At 41.9% G+C, this 14525-nt stretch overlaps 1 pseudogene; it reads right to left on the minus strand.

The window, feature by feature from the left end:
• Positions 1–10367, minus strand: part of LOC147082185 (putative G protein-coupled receptor 139) — a 66240-nt pseudogene extending 55873 nt beyond the window's left edge.
• Between the last annotated feature and the right edge of the window lie 4158 nt (positions 10368–14525).

Here is a 14525-nt window from a genome sequence, read left to right on the forward strand (position 1 = left end):
CTATGAGTGTACGGTGGTATAGTGTTTATGTTACTGTGCTTGTAATCCAGAGGCCTGGACTAGTGATCCCGAGACGTGAGTTGAAATCCCACCATAATACCTGAGGAATTTAATTTCATTAATTAAATAAAAGTCTGGAATAAAAAAGTTTGTATCAGTAATGATTACCATGAAACTATCAGATTGTCGTAAAGCCTCATCTGGTTCAATAATGTCCTTTAGGGAAGGCAATCTGCTGACTTTACGTGGTCTGGTTGATATGTGACTCCAGACCCACTGCAATGTGCTTGACTCTGAACGGGCCTCTGAAATGGAATAACAAGTCAATCAGTTGAACCAAACCGCTACGAATAAGAATAAAAGCAGATGGAACTCTTGGCTTGGACCTCACCACTGGCATACCCAGCCCAGTTGAGTCAGCCAAATCCTCGTCACGCACATTGGGAACTTGTAACAAAATTGGGAGAGCTGTCCCACAGACTAGTCAAGCAACAGTGTGACATAGTCATACTTACAGTTTCATATCTTTCAGCCAATGTCCCAGACTCCTCCATCACCATCCCTGGATATGTCATGTCCCACCAGAGGTGGGGGCACAGTGGTGTACAATCGGGGGGGACTAGACCCAGGAGCCGTCAACATTGACTGGGAACCCCGTGAAGTTTCAGGTCAAGCATGGGCAAGGAACCCGCCTGCTGATTACCACCTACTGCCCTTACTCAGCTGATGATTCAGTGCTCCTGCATGTTGAACACAACTTGGAAGACGCACTGAGAGTAGAAAAGGCACAGAATGTACTCTGGCTGGGGGTCTTCAATGTACATCACCAAGATAGCACCACTACTGGCCGAGTCCCGAAGGACATAGCTGCCAGTCTTGGCCGGCAGCAGGTGGTGAGAGAACCAACACGAGGGAAAAAGCTACCTGACCTCGTCCTGAGCAATCTACCTGTCGCAGATGCAGCTATCCTTGATAGCAGTGGTAGCAGTGACCATGGTAAAGTTATTATGGAGACGAAGTCCCGTCTTTACACTGAGTACACCCTCCATCGTGTTGTGTGGCACTATCACCGTGATAAATGTAAAACTCAGAACAGATCTAGCAATTCAAAACTGGGCATCCATGAGGCGCTGTGGGCCATGAGCAGCAGCAGAATTGTATTTCACCACAATCTGTAACCTCATGGCTCAGCATATCCCTCAATTTCCCATTACCTTCGAGCCAGCGTAGCAAACTTGGTTCAATTAGGAGTGCAGAAGTGTATGCGAGGAGAAATACAATGCGTACCTAAAAATGGGTTGCCAAACTGGGGAAGCTGCAACACAGGTACATGCATGCTCAGCAGCGGAAGCAGCATGCTATAATCAGAGCTAAGCGATCCCACAATCAAAAGGGGTACACAGTAAGAGTGTAATTAGATATAGAGGACAGGGTAATTTAGGGGATCAAAGTAACTATTTAATTAGAGATAGAGGACAGGGTAACTTAGGGGAAAACAGTAACTGTGTAATTAGTGATAGAGGACAGGGTAATTTAGGGGAACACAGTAACTGTGTAATTAGTGATAGAGTGCAGGGTAATTTTGTGCAACAGAGTATGTATAATGAGGGACAGATGACAGGATAATATAGAGGAACACAGTAAATGTAACTAGAGCTAGAGGGCAGGGTAATTTAGGGGATCAAAGTAACTATTTAATTAGTGATAGATGGCAGTGAAATTTAGGGGAAGACAGTAAATGTGTAATTAGAAATAGAGGACAGGGTAATTTAGGGGAAGACAGTAACTCTGCAATTAGTGATAGAGGACAGGGTAATTTAGGGGAACACAGTAACTGTGTAATTATAAATAGAGGACCGTTTAATTTAGGGGAACACAGTTACTGTATAGTTAGAGATAGAGGACAATTTAATTTAGGGGAACACAGTAACTGTGTAATTATAAATAGAGGACCGTTTAATTTAGAGGAACACAGTTACTATATAATTAGAGATAGAGGACAGTTTAATTTAGGGGAACACAGTAACTGTGTAAATAGTGATGGAGGACAGGGTAATTTAGGGGAACACAGTAACTGTGTAATGATAAATAGCTTACCGTTAAATTTAGGGGAACACAGTTACTGTATAATTAAAGATAGAGGGCAGAATAATTTAGGGGACACAGTAAATGTGTAATTAGAGATAGAGGACAGTGTAATTTAGGGGAACACAGTAAATGTGTAATTAGAGATAGAGGACAGTGTAATTTAGGGGACACAGTAACTGTATAATTAGAGATAGAGGACAGTGTAATTTAGGGGAACACAGTAACTGTATAATTAGAGATAGAGGACAGTGTAATTTAGGGGACACAGTAACTGTATAATTAGAGATAGAGGACAGTGTAATTTAGGGGAACACAGTAACTGTATAATTAGAGATAGAGGACAGTGTAATTTAGGGGACACAGTAACTGTATAATTAGAGATAGAGGACAGTGTAATTTAGGGGAACACAGTAACTGTATAATTAGAGATAGAGGACAGTGTAATTTAGGGGACACAGTAAAAGTGTAATTAGAGTTTGAGGACAGTGTAATTTAGGGGAACACAGTAACTATATAATTAGAGATAGAGGGCAGGATAATTTAGGGGATCAAAGTAACTGTGTAATTAGAGAGAGAGGGCAGGATAATTTACGGGACACAGTAACTGTGTAATTAGAGAGAGAGGACAGGATAATTTAGGGGACACAGTAACTGTGTAATTAAAGATAGAGGGCAGGATAATTTAGGGGACAAAGTAACTGTGTAATTAGAGACAGAGGGCAGGATAATTTAGGGGAACTCAGTAACTGTGTAAATAGAGATAGAGGACAGTGTAATTTAGGGGAAAACTACCATGTTATTATTCATAGATGACAGGGACAATTAGGGGACACAGTAACTGTCTAACTAAAGATAGAGGGCAGGGTAATTTAGTGGAAAACAAACTATGTTATTATTGATAGATCACAGGGACAATTAGGGGAACACAGTAACTGTGTAATTAGAGATAGAGGTCAGGAAAATATAGAAGAACAGAGTATGTTTAATTAGAGATGGAGGACAGTGTAATTTAGGGGAACACAGTAACTGTATAAGTAGAGATAGAGGACAGTTTAATTTAGGGGAACACAGTAACTGTGTAATTATATATAGAGTACCGTTTAATTTAGGTGAACACAGTTACTGTATAATTAGTGATGGAGGACAGATTATTTTAGGGTAACACAGTAACTGCCTAATTAAAGATAGAGGGCAGGATAATTTAGAGGAACACAGTAAATGTGTAATTAGAGATAGAGGACAGCGTAATTTAGGGGGCACAGTAAATGTGTAATTAGAGATAGAGGACAGTGTAATTTAGGCGAACATAGTAACTGTGTAATTAGAGATTGAGGACAGTTTAATTTAGGGGAACACAGTAACTGTGTAATTAGAGATTGAGGACAGTGTAATTTAGGCGAACATTGTAACTGTGTAATTAGAGATTGAGGACAGTTTAATTTAGGGGAACACAGTAATTGTGTAATTAGAGATAGAGGACAGTGTAATTTAGGGGAACACAGTAACTGTGTAATTAGAGATTGAGGACAGTGTAATTTAGGCGAACATTGTAACTGTGTAATTAGAGATTGAGGACAGTGTAATTTAGGGGAACACAGTAACTGTGTAATTAGAGATTGAGGACAGTGTAATTTAGGGGAACATAGTAACTGTGTAATTAAAGATAGAGGACAGTGTAATTTAGGGGAACACAGTAATTGTATAATTTGAGATTGAGGACATTGTAATTTAGGGGAAAACAGTAACTGTATAATTAGAGATTGAGGACAGTGTAATTTAGGGGAACACAGTAACTGTGTAATTAGAGATAGAGGACAGTGTAATTTAGGGGAACACAGTAACTGTGTAATTAGAGATAAAGGACAGTGTAATTTAGGGGAACACAGTAACTGTGTAATTAGAGATTGAGGACAGTGTAATTTAGGGGAACATAGTAATTGTGTAATTAGAGATTGAGGACAGTGTAATTTAGGAGTACATAGTAACTCTGTAATTAGAGATTGAGGACAGTTTAATTTAGGGGAACACAGTAAATGTGTAATTAGAGATAGAGGACAGTGTAATTTAGGGGACACAGTAAATGTGTAATTAGTGATGGAGGACAGTGTAATTTAGGGGACACAGTAACTGTGTAATTAGAGATTGAGGACAGTGTAATTTAGGGGAACATAGTAACTCTGTAATTAGAGATTGAGGACAGTTTAATTTAGGGGAACACAGTAAATGTGTAATTAGAGATAGAGGACAGTGTAATTTAGGGGAACACAGTAACTGTGTAATTAAAGATAGAGGACAGTGTAATTTAGGGGAACACAGTAATTGTATAATTAGAGATTGAGGACATTGTAATTTAGGGGAACACAGTAACTGTGTAATTAGAGATTGAGGACAGTGTAATTTAGGGGAACACAGTAACTGTGTAATTAGAGATAGAGGACAGTGTAATTTAGGGGAACACAGTAACTGTGTAATTAGAGATAGAGGACAGTGTAATTTAGGGGAACACAGTAACTGTGTAATTAGAGATTGAGGACAGTGTAATTTAGGGGAACACAGTAACTGTGTAATTAGAGAATGAGGGCAGGATAATTTAGGGGAACAAAGAAACTGTGTAAATAGAGATAGAGGACAGGTTAATTTAGGGGAAAACTACCATGTTATTAGTCATAGATGACCGGGACAATTAGGGGACACAGTAACTGTCTAATTAAAGATAGAGGGCAGTGTAATTTAGGGGAAAACAAGCTATGTTATTATTGATAGGTGACAGGGACAATTAGGGGAACACAGTAACTGTGTAATTAGAGATAGAGGCCAGGATAATATAGAGGAACAGTGTATGTTTAATTAGAGATGGAGGACAGTGTAATTTAGGGGAACACAGTAACTGTAATTACTGATTGAGGACAGGGTAATTTAGGGGAACACAGTAATTGTGTAATTAGAGATAGAGGGCAGGGTAATTTAGGGGAATACAGTAACTGTGTAAATAGAGATAGAGGACAGGTGTATTTAGGGGAACACTGTTACTGTGTAATTAGAGATAGAGGACAGGGTGATTTAGGGCAACACTGTAACTGTGTAATTAGAGATAGAAGATGGGGTAATTTAGGGCCATGCAGTAAATTTGTTATTAAAGGTAGAGGGCAGGGTAATTTAGAGGAACACAGTAACTGTGTAATTAGCGATAGAGGCAGTGTAATTTAGGGGAACACAGTAACTGTAATTAAAGAATGAGGACAGGTTAATTTAGGTGAACACGATAACTTTGTAATTAGCGATAGAGGGCAGGGTAATTTAGTGCAACACAGTAACGATAATTAGAGAGAGATGACAGGATGATATGGAGGAACACAGTAAGTGTAATTAGAGATAGAGGACAGGGTAATTTAGGGGAAAACTAACTCTGTAATTAGTGATAGATGACAGGGAAATTTAAGGGGAACACAGTAACTGTGTAATTAGAAATAGAGGACATGTTAATTTAGGGGCACAGAGTAACTGTCTGATTAGAAACAGAGGGCAGGTTATTCCGAGGAACACATTTTCTGTGTGATTAGAGATAGAGTGCAGGTACTCAGGGGAACACAGTAACTATGTAATTAGTGATAGATGGCAGAGTAATTTGTGGACATGGAAGGCTATTCACCGTTTAATAACAAATAGAGATCACAGGAATGCCAGGAGCACACAACAACACTTCAATGTGAATAGCAAAATAGAGCAGAGCTGGAAATCTGATATAACAACAGAAAATGCTGGAAACACTCAGCAGTTCAGGCCGCATGGAGGAGAGACAATTAAAAGCAACGTTTCAGATTGAACCCTTCATCAGAATTGGAAAGGTTTAGGGAAGAGTGATTTTTATGTCCTGGCTGTTTAATTAGAAACGAGGTCGAGAATCACAACCATATGGAATGGAATTTGACACGTTAATGCAATTGTTAACTTTGCTTTCTATTTTACTTTTTGATTTTGGATGATGCGATTGATTACATATCGACTTCTCACGATTGTAGCTGGGTGCAGATGCATCGCATCTGAGTCTGATGGAGTGAAAACCTCTGCATGAAGCCTTACTGGTGCCATATGTACGACTGATTCCAGTTAAATGAGAATGTGCCTGCTACACAGACTTACTCGAAACTCATAATCACTTCCGCAGAAGCTGGATGGCAGCCGGATTGGCAAAGCCTGGGCTCTCGAGAGACTTGAAACCAAGTGGAGTTTGTCTTTTACAGAAGCTCAGGATCAAGAGGAACTTTGAAGAGTGACGGTTTAATAGGGCACTTAATCACGATTAATAAATGAAGCTCATTCACAACGCACTGAAGCTATTGTCAGCGAATTGTCTTCAATCAACTTCTTGAGCATTGAAGTGATGTGGCATAGGTATTTTAGCACAAAGTATAAGCAATAGTAATTAATCATACAATTAAAGTTACTAACTACAATCACAGCTGCTGATTGTTGGTTGGGGATTCAAACGTGTTGTAATTCTGAACTCAGTTACTTGGACCATTGCGAATGCTCAGTCCAAACTGTCACATTTCCACTGCCTCTTCGTATCAATCCTCACAATTTTGCATTATCTAATCATATAGAAGTAAAAATACAAATCTATATGAGGAAAATTTAATGGTCTCATCCTTTTATCATAAATGATAGTTATCTTTACTTAAAGAGGACGTTTTCCTCTTGGCTGACCCGTATAATTAGCTTAGTTCATTATAAGAACAATAATTTCACTCTTGTTCCTTTAATTGCTATTTGACCAAGTTTAATTATAACTCTGTCTTTTTTTCTGTGCTATTTGTACAAATTAACACGCCAAGGCTCCTTCGGCAGCACCTTCCAAATCCACGAACATTTCCACCTAGAATGACAAGGGCATCAGGCTCAGGGGAACACCACCACCTCCAAGTTCCACTCCAAGTCACACAACATCCTGACTTGGAAGTACATCGCCGTTCCTTCTTCATCGCTGGGTCAAAATCTTGGAACTCCCTACCTAACAGCACTGTAGGAATACCTTCACCACATGGACTGCAGTGGTTCAAGTCGGCGGCTCACCAGCACCTTCTCAAGGGCAATTAGGGATGGGCAATAAATGCTGGCCTTGCCAGCGCTCCCACATCCCATGAACGAATAAAAAATTATGATGACATTCCAGATGTTTTCCTTTACATAATTAACAGATTTCCAACACTGTTATCAAATGAGTAAAGTTCTATGAAATATATGAATCAGTTTAAAATTATATGACTTTAATTACATTTCTTCTTACTGCATCCTGAATCTGATCATTGCTGCAGGGTGAGCCCTCGCTCATCAGCTCAGTGCTACTTTAAATTAACTGCTTAAGAGGCAAAGGCTAAAGGTAAATATTAATACATTAAGATAAACCAATACAGTATAGCATTAGCAGACTTCAGGACAGTCTGATTTTCCCTTCCCGTACAGTGCCCTCCGTCATAGGATTAGAGTATTTCATGTCAGCATTAATCTATATCTCATCAGCAACGTATATCTATCGCGGTCTATTCTTTTGTGCAGATCTCTACCCATTGGTTTTACACATTAAACTCTCCACAACCACATTAACCTTTTCAAGTAGGGTTGTTTTCAAAAGATTGTACATTGATTCCAGACTTATATCTTTCAACGAGTCGTGCCAAGGTGACTTTCGTTAAGAAGGGACGTGATAGCATTGATAGAATGAGAGAGTTTGCTTTAGTTCAGGATCAAGACCTAACTGCCATAGATAAAGGAATAAACGGAAGTGATTTAGAACTGCGAGTAGGATAACCCTCTTTACATGGAGAGTTGTGAGGTTGTGGAATTCACAGAGGGAGAAATTACGTCCATTTCAAGTTTAAATTGTATATATCAATGAATAAAAATAGGTTGATGGGATGTTGAGATCAGGGGGTTTAAAGTGAATGGAAATATTTTCTCGGGTGCTGTGTAAATGCGGACACGAACTCCTTGGCTAAAATGATCTGTTCCCCTGTTATCAATTCTACAACATTTCGATGACCAGTTTGGGATTTAAGTAAACATTTGTGAACAAAGATGTCTAGTGTCACATTGACGAGTCAAGTTCCTACTGTCTCCATCATGAGACACTGATCAGGAGACAGGCCCCGTTCTATTGGTCCAGGAGACAATGTGGGGAGGAGTCTGATGGGGAGACCAGCGCCTGCAACATTCACACCAACATTACAGAATTGCAGAAAACCACGATTGTATCACATAGGTTCTACATTAAAGAAACCTTTAACTATTAATTATACTGGGGCGTCTCATTCCAGTAACTACGGTGTAAGCAGGTTAACGCTGACGCCCACATGTTCTACTCCACTGCTGAAGCTCAGTCATAACTGTTCTCTTTGGATCTTGAGCGGGAAGTGCGCTGTTTTAGCGGGTATCGATTCTGTTCACCAGGGGAAAGCAGCAGACAACAAACACAAGACACAAAGTGAAGTAACTGTTCTCTGATGCCTTTCAATTTTCACTACAGCAAACCATAGTATTTGCACTCTAGTTTGGACCAGAAATTTTGTTTTATTGTTTATTTATTTGCAAATAAATGTCAAAGGAGTTTTCATCAGCTGCTTTAACTCTTCCCTGAATTTAGTTTGTGTAGCTGCATAAATGCACGTGTTTGTACAGGAACTCAAATACATGAGCATATATCCGGTTTCAGTGGCAATATAGGCAGGGGCTGCATAATCTCCTTTGTAATGCACGGTGCTTATCAGACTGGCAGTTAAAACAGATACTACAGCTGTCAGCCACAACAATATATAACTGCCCGATACAGAGAACAGTAAAATGATCGATTTCCTTCGGCTCTCTATCTCTGGATCGCTATGATTCTCACTGCTGTGACCCCGGAGTCCCCTGCGGGCTCGACTGGCCACTAAAATACGTCTGGCTGTCAAACAATTAAACAGTAATATCAAAGCATAACTAAGCCAAGAAAAACAAATGCTACGTAACCAGGAAAACGCCACACCTACAGGCAATGAAATAAACTCCGCTCTGGAGCGGCAACCCCAGTGAACATTTTTAATTATTCGCTCAGGTTCAAATGCAAACCAATAGAGGAGGCTCTGTAAACAGATCAGGACAGAGATCGTTGTTATAACCGCGGCTGCAGTTCTTACTGTGCAATACTTGGATTTAAACTTCTTACAACATATAGCTACAAATCGGTCAAATGTGAACGAGACTGTAAACCACACCGACAGATAGAGTGCGACACATTGCAGGTATATAATGAACTTACAGACAGCAGTTAACGACAGGAATATATGTGGAAAGTAATAACGTAAAATGCGGTTCACTAATAAATTGACGATCATGACCAGTAGATCTGCTGTTGCCATGGCCACCATGTAGACAGAGATACATCTGGAAAGGCCGCAGTTTCCTCTGGAGAGAATCACGATTGTCAGTAGGTTCGCTGTAAGAAGGAGCAACAAGAGGTCAGTAACTGGGTCATTCAGATAAATCTCACAGACTATTGTGGGGAAATGTTCAGATGTGTCCCTATTTAGCGTTAATCGCACGGTTTTATTCATTAACATAGGCGATGGTGAAGACACTTTATTTAAAGGAAGGTAATCACTGAACATTCAATATCGAGGGGCTGAAAACACGCCGTCCGTCCAGCAAACTTCAGTCAAGTATTAAATATAATTACACGGCAATTAATGGAAAGATATAATTCAAATAAAATTCTCAACTCCGATAAAAAACAAGCGTTCAAGTTATACTCAAACGCTGCAGAGAGGAGGTGAGCTCCTTCCAGCGTGGAATTTATTTCGTAAAACGCCTGTTGGATGGAAGTTTCTGCAGTCCGAGTTATTATCAACGTAATGTAGACAGGGAACAACGGCACAAAAGACGTGATTATGATGGGCACTGAGCAACACATTCTTTATTAGCTATGTGTTGTTGGGGAGGCCGGGGAATCAGCCTCGCCCTCCCTCAGTACAGGGAGGAATATTGAGCGCCCGGTGCCCGCGATCCAGCGACCGGAACAGCGCCTCAGCGGTCGTGCGGGCGACTGGAATTGCCGTTGATTTTCACCGACTGATCCCGGTGAATAAATGACTCTGCAGTGTGGACATTCTCGGAATCTGTTACATTAACACTGAGATAGTCAACAGGTATTAGGCAACAGTATACATTGACTTACCGGGAATGCCAAATGCTGCGAGGACATGGTAGTAAATGTCCCGTATCTGTAGAATTATTGGCCGTACCATTGTTTTTAAGATTTGTGTGAATTCTGAGCTAGTTTACGGTTCCGGCTTGAGTGTTTCTGAGATCCGTAAATGCTCCCCCTTTATAGACCAATCGGTGCCCCGGTGGGACAATCCGGTTACACAATAATTGGCTTTAGTTACAGTCACTTAACAAACAAGGAGCGATTTTCAACTTCAGTGCGCCCGGGCCGCCAATGGGGAAATTGAACAGCTCAGTCCATGAAACTCCGTCTATTAGCATCCATTAACGGAAAGTAATCCCAGAAGCACTGCACTCTGCGCGTGTCCAGTAAATCCTGAAGGATAAAGCAAACATTCCCCCGGATATTGCGTTGATTTCACAGAAATCACAGAAATCACAGAAACCCCACAGTGCAGATAGAGGCCATTTCGGCCCATCGAGCCTGCACCGACACATATCCCACCCGATCCCCGTAACCCCTACACCAACACATATCCCACCCTATCCCCATAACCCCACGTATTTAATCCCCCTAACACTAAGGGTCAATTTATCATAGCCAATCAACCTAACCTGCACATCTTTGGACTGTGGGAGGAAACCAGAGCACCCGGAGGAAACCCACGCAAACACGGGGAGAATGTGCAAACTCCACACAGACAGTCGCCCGAGGCCGGATTCGAACCCGGGTCCCTGGCGCTGTGAGGCAAAAGTGCTAACCACTATGCCACCGTGCTGCCTCATCTTTCTTGGAGCCTCATCTTAATTTGGTGAAATTGTCGCTCATCCATTGCCTAATTAAACTGTGTTTTTTACTGTGATGATGAATGATGTTGAATCGGCTCTAACATTACTGATGGTGACGCTACTCCAACAATAATGGTGATGACTCTACTCTATCATTATAGGTGGTGAACCTACTCTAACATTACTGGTGGTGACCCTACTCTAACATTATTTGTGCTGACGCTAATCTAACTTTAGTGGTGCTGACTCTACTCTAACATTACTGGTGGTGACCCTACTCTAACATTATTTGTGCTGGCCCTAATCTAACTTTAGTGGTGGTGACTCTACTCTATCATTACTGTTGGTGGCTCTACTCTAACGTCACTGGTGGTGCTCTTGCTCTAACATTACTGGTGAAGACACTACTCTAACAAACAGGTGATGCACCTACACTAACATTATTGGTGGTGCCTGTACATTAACATGACGGGGGAGACCCTACACAAACATTACTTGCGGTGGCTCTACTTTAACATGACTGGGGGTGACCCTACTCAAACATTACTTGCGGTGGCTCTACTTTAACATGACTGGGGGTGACCCTACTCTAACATTAATGGCTATGCCCCTACTGTTACATTCCTGCTGGTGACTCTACGATCATATTACTGGTGCTTACATGGCTCTAATAATAATGTAGGTGACCCTAATCACCATTATTCCTGGTGATCCGATTTTAATATTGCTGGTAGTGACCCATCTCAAATGTTACTGCTGGTAACAATAATCTAAGCCAATGGGTGATGACTCATCTCTACCATTACTGCTTCTGACGTTTTTTTTATTTGCTCATGGGATGTTGGTGTGCACAGTCAAAGCCAAACGTTATTGCCCATCACCAGTTGCCCTTGAGAATTTGGTGGTGAGCCGCCTTCTTAAACAACTGCTGTCCATTTGTTGAAAGTCCTCCCACAGTGCTGTTAGGGAGGGATTTCCAGGATCTTGACCGAAGGGCGACGAAGAAACGGAGACATAATTCCAAGTCTGAATAGTGTGTAACTTGGAGTTGAACTGGCAGGTGGTCGTTTTCACAATGTGCCTGCTGTCCTTGTCCTTCCAGGCGACAGATTTTGCATGTTTGGGAGGGGCTGTCGAAGAAACTTTGCGAGTTGCTGCAGTACATGGTACATACTGCAGTCACAGTGCAACGGAGGTGAACGGAGTGAATGGTTAAAGTGGTGAATCGGTGCCAATCAAGAGAGCTGCTTTGTCCTGGAACTGTTGAGCTACTTGAGTGTTGTTGGAGCTGCACTCATCAAGGCAAGTGGCGAGTATTCCATCACACTCCTGCCTTGTAAATGGGAGAAAGAATTTGGGGAGTCAGGAGGTGGGATACTCGCCGCAGAACACCCGACCTCTGACCTGTTCTTGCAGCCACATTAATTATTTGGCGCCTCCTGTTAATTTTCTGGTCATTGGTGTCTCCTACGATGTTTGTGCTGGGAGTTTCGACAATGGTAATGCCGTTGGCTTTCAAGGGGAGGTGGTTACACTCACTCTTTTTGGATTTTTTCATTTCCTGGCATATGTCTGTCAGCAATATTTCTTGCCATTTTTCAGCCCAAGCCCGCAAGTTGTCCTGCTCTCGCTGCATGTGGGCTTCATTATCCCAAGAACTATGAATGGAACGGAACACTCTGTAATCAGCAGTGAACATCCAGACTCTTCTGTTCTTATGATGGCTGGAACTTCAATGATGAAGCTGCTTCAGATGGTTGTGTCTCGAACACTGCCCTGAGGAAATACTTCAGCGATGTTCTGTGGCTGATATGACTGACCTGCAACAATCTTCCTTTTTGCTAGGTATGACTCCAGCCAGAGAATTATTTTCCCCCTGTAACCAATTTACGTCAATTTTACCAGGGCTGCTGGACGTCACACTAGGTCAAATGCTGTTTGATGTCCGGGGCAATCATCGTTACCTCACCTCTGGAATTCTGATCCTTTGTCCATGTTTGGAATAAGCTGTAATGAGATCTGGAGCCATGTTAACGTGGTGGAAACCAAACTGAGCATCCATGATCAGGTTATTGATCATTAAGGGACACTTGATAGCAATGGCGACTACACCTTCCATCACTTTGCTGATAATTGAGAGTAAGGTGATGAGGCGTTAATTGGCCGAATTTGATTTGTCCTGATTATTGTTGACAGGTCATTCCGGGGTAATTTTTCACTATATCGGTAGATGCCAATGTTGTAGTTGTACTGAAAGAGCTTGGCTAGAAGTGCAGCTGGATCTGGAGCACAAATCTGCAGCACCACAGCCCGGATGCTGTCGGGCCACAGACTTTGCCGTATCAAGCGCGCTCAGTCGTTTCTTGATGTCACGTGGAGTGAATCGAATTGGATGAAACTGACATTGGCCCAGAAATTCGGGTCGGGGGCTTCCCGCAGATGCGAGCCCCCGACCTGCACTTACTCTGCGCGCCAGCCATTGAGCTGTGGGCCCACGTGGAATTCCGATCCGGGGCCTGGTCCAGCTGCCGGTGCACAGTGCTTGCGTATCCCAGGGGCGCAGTTAGTTCAGTGCGTCCCCTGGGATCATGTGGGACATGGAGAGCCAATCGGAGCAGGGAGTGCTCCATTCATAAGATTGACAGGAAGAGCTGTCAAAACTTACAAATACCTCGGCCCCAAAATAGCACTAAAACTTCAAATAAATGTTTTAAAAAATTCACATTTTTTAAATAAACTAAAAATTACATGAAATAACTATTTTAAACAATAATTAAAATTTTTGAAAAAAATAATTTTATTTTCTAACGGGGCTAAAAATAAACTTACCTCACTTTAAAGTATTTAAAAATAATAAACCTGTGGAAAAATGTTTTAATTTTAATTAATTCACCACTTACCTTGTAAAAAGCAGGCCTTACGCCTGCTTTTTACATGTCTAACTTCTGGAGGCTTACCCTCCCGGGAAAACCTGCAAAAGAAACCTAAGTTTGATGCGCACGCGCAGCCTCTCCCATGCACGTGTTTGACCTCTGAACCACTTCGTTCAGGGGACTGGAAGTGCCGGTTTCCCGCGCTTGTGCAGTGCATGCAGGAAACCGGCACTTCCATTGGGCTTACAGGTGAGTACCCCGTGCGTACTCACCCGTGGAGACCCGAATTTCTGAGCTAATTGTGAAGGTGGCGATCTCAGGAGCAGGCTGAGACGGTTCATCCACTCAGCAATACTGGCTGAAGAAGGTTGCAAAGGCCCTGGCTTGATGGTAACAGCATAATGAGGGATATGCTGTGCCATGAGTTTACAGGTTCAGGTGTAATACAATGCTGCTGCAGCTGATGGCCACGCGCCTCACCGAGCCCAGCTTGGAGCTGCTTGATCTTATCTGATTCTATCCCATTTAGCACGGGATTCCATCTCCACAAGGACCGTGCGCTGGTCACTGCTATCA

This window comes from Somniosus microcephalus, unplaced genomic scaffold (assembly GCF_052327205.1).
Source record: "Somniosus microcephalus isolate GS21.2 unplaced genomic scaffold, FLI_Smic_1.0 scaffold151, whole genome shotgun sequence".
NCBI classification, from domain to species: domain Eukaryota; kingdom Metazoa; phylum Chordata; class Chondrichthyes; order Squaliformes; family Somniosidae; genus Somniosus; species Somniosus microcephalus.